Below are 3271 nucleotides of genomic sequence, written 5' to 3'. Positions count from 1 at the left end.
TTAAGATCCCACATACCATGGAGCAACTAAGCCCACACACAGCTACTGAGTCTGCTGCAAGCCACTATGACAAAACGCAGTTAAATAAATATTTCTTATTAGGACAAAAAAGAACCATACAACCAAATGTAGGTCTTGGAAGAACTAGCAGCCCAGGTTAAGGTCATTATCTGTTAATGGAATTCTTGCCTTTTATTAAGGAAGATCCAGGACCTCAGGCTAGGTATCACCAACTCAGTTGAGGTCAGGATTTATGATTTGTCCACAAGAGTGAAACCAGGAATTGTATGTTTCAATGTCAGATCAGCAGTAGTGAATTGGTGCCTTTCAGTTAAAGGCTAAAGCTACCTGAATCAAGTTAGAAATAAGATCCAGGTTACCAATTAACCAGGATCGGCAGACTAAAGGTGTTTTAAAAGAGACTCTAAGGGTGAACCGGTTTGTTGTCTGAAGTCCATAGGTGTCATTTCCTCCTATTTGTTCTAAAAGGATCTGTTTCCCCTATCTGGGACCAGATAGCCATATGTGACGTTATCTGTATATACCCTTAGCCATATAAATGAATACAGAATCACCTCTCTTTACAAGCTTTTCAGGTCCCAGTGCCACCAGCAGACAGCATTAGTGGTCTGCATGCTCATTTCCAGCCCGGACACCATGCTGTTCAACAGTCTGTTTCTTATTGAGCTCTTTTGAGAACATCATTAAACCATAATATTTTTAAAGCATCACTGAGAAAATACCAAAAGGGTTCATAACAGAGACTTACAATTACAAGGAAAACAGAGGAAGTGACTTTTAGAAATGGAAAGTGGTGAGGAAATGGCAAATAGAACACATGCACCTGGGATGAGTCATTTGACAGAAGAAATGATTCTCGGGGATGAAGTGAGTCACTGGTGGCAACAGGCAAGATGAAGAAAAGAGATGGATGTTGTTGAAAGATCAGATGCTATTAGTCGACTGAGTAGGCTTTTTAGCTTTAATGTATTTGACTAAATTGTCCGAAGTTAAAAGACTTAAAGGGAAAGCACGGTGGGGATGCTGCCAAGAAAACTTCTGCCACAAGCCATGGATGGTTGGGTGAGTTAACAGCCCCTTCTTGAATCTGCACAAAAGCAAGGTGCGCAATGACAGCCATAGCAGATACATGTTGTGCGGCATCTAAGGAGTTAACAGACCACTTTCAGAGATCTTCAGGGATTAGAATGGGGATTAACTGCCTCTAAAACTTTTAATGCCCACAGATATCAGCTAGGAGATAACGGATGCCTAATTATAATGCTTCAAAGGCATGCCCCTTGCCTGTTTCAGTAGGGATGGATCCAGGGATTTAAAATTTAAAACAGCCTCCCTCCCTGTGAATTTATGAGCAAAGAGCTTTTCAAAATGCCTTTTAGAACGGGACTGGTGCATAGGAAGAGGAACATCTGTGAATCTGTTGAATTTGTTTTCCATTTTTTCTATATTGGCTGCAAACTTGATGTAAATGCTTTCTCTGTCTTCATAAATATCACTGGTAAGCTATTTTAGACATGACCACGGATGACGCGTAAAGACATCCAACTGGAAGAACAGTTCCCACTTCACGGGCTTCCTGGGGAAAACCTGATTCCATGACCAAATAGACTTTGAAAATAATAAAACACTCAGTTAATAAAAAGCTAAATGTATTTCTTAAATAAATGTACTTCTTAAAACTGAGTGTTGTTAGAATGCACCCAGCTGACCTCCAGCTACAGAGAGCATAACTGACCACGAGCCTGCGCTGCTGCCCTTCAAAGCTATCCTCCACACGCGATGGGGCCAGTTGTCCGCAAGGCTGCACCCAGACAGTGCCCTTGACCCAGAGAACGGGGTCTGAGGTAGGTTCATTATTGGAAAACACAAGACTCTCCTGACTGACAACGTTGTCTCAGGGATTTCCTGGCAGGCTTGCTGAGCTGATAATTCAGACTCAGGCAGTCTAGAAGGTTCCTCAGTCTCTCCTATACTGGGGGTCAGACTTTCAGGATCTGATGGCTCTTCCAGCCTTCCCCAGCTCCCTCTCACTTTCTCTCCCAGGCAGTTCCCCTAATAGAATTCTGCCATATTTAATTCTCTCTTGGTGTCTGCTTCTCAGATAACCCAGACAAACTATTAAAAAGCTTATAATAACTCATAAACCTCTGCACGCACACACAAAAATAGCAGCTAAATCTATGAAGCAAAACCTATTAGGAGAGGATTTATATAAAACAGTAATATTTGTGAGAGATTTTAATCCAACCCTTTAAAAATCAGTCATAAGTGACAGAAAAAAATTGAAAACATAAAGAAATTTATGAATCCATAGCTCTGCATATAGATAATAAAAAGTATTTTCTAAATTAATGGAACAAAGAAAGAAGAGATTTTTAAAGTCCATATTTCTTACCATTATTCAATAGAGTTAGAATAAATAATAAAATATGACAAAATTATTACCCAGAAATGAAGGAATATGATCTCAGACAAATTTTAGAACAATGAAACAATCAAAACTGAAAGGTAGCATAAGTTGTACTAAGCGAGTGAAAGTCGCTCAGTTGTGTCCAACTCTTTGCGACCCCATAGACTATACAGTCCATGGAATTCTCCAGGCCAGAATACTGGAGTGGGTAGCCTTTCCCTTCTCCAGGGGATCTTCCCAACCCAGGGATCGAACCCAGGTCTCCCGCATTGCAGGCAGATTCTTTACCAGCTGAGCCACAAGGGAAGCCCAGTTGTACTAAGTGAAGTGAAGTGAAGTGAAGTCGCTCAGTCATGCCCGACTCTTTGCGACCCCATGGACAGTAGCCTGCACCAAGCTCTTCCGTCCATGGGATTTTCCAGGCAAGAGTACTGGAGTGGGTTGCCATTTCCAAAGAAAACATTAAATACCTAAGTGTTTTATTTAAAAAGAAAGGTTAAAAGGAATGAAGCTTATTCTGTATTACAGAAGATTAGAATAACAATAAAAGCAACCAAAGGAAAATATGAGGAAGATATTAGTAAATATTAAAGTGAACCATAAACAATAAAAAATAGGAGAATAACTAAATCACTGAAGAGTAACTAAACCCAAGGGCTAGTTTTGTGAAAATATCAAACAAACAATTTTGGATGTAATTATGATAAAAATTTAAATGTTGAAATAAAAATGACAGAAAGATATACTTGATTAGGAATAAGGGAGAAAAAAAAACAACCATAAACAGAGAAGAAATTTTTAAAAAGAGCAACAATGTAATACCTCATACTAATTATCAGT

Source organism: Budorcas taxicolor, chromosome 5 (genome assembly GCF_023091745.1).
Source record: "Budorcas taxicolor isolate Tak-1 chromosome 5, Takin1.1, whole genome shotgun sequence".
In the NCBI taxonomy this organism is placed as follows: Eukaryota; Metazoa; Chordata; class Mammalia; order Artiodactyla; family Bovidae; genus Budorcas; species Budorcas taxicolor.
Note: the sequence above shows the minus strand (reverse complement) of the source record.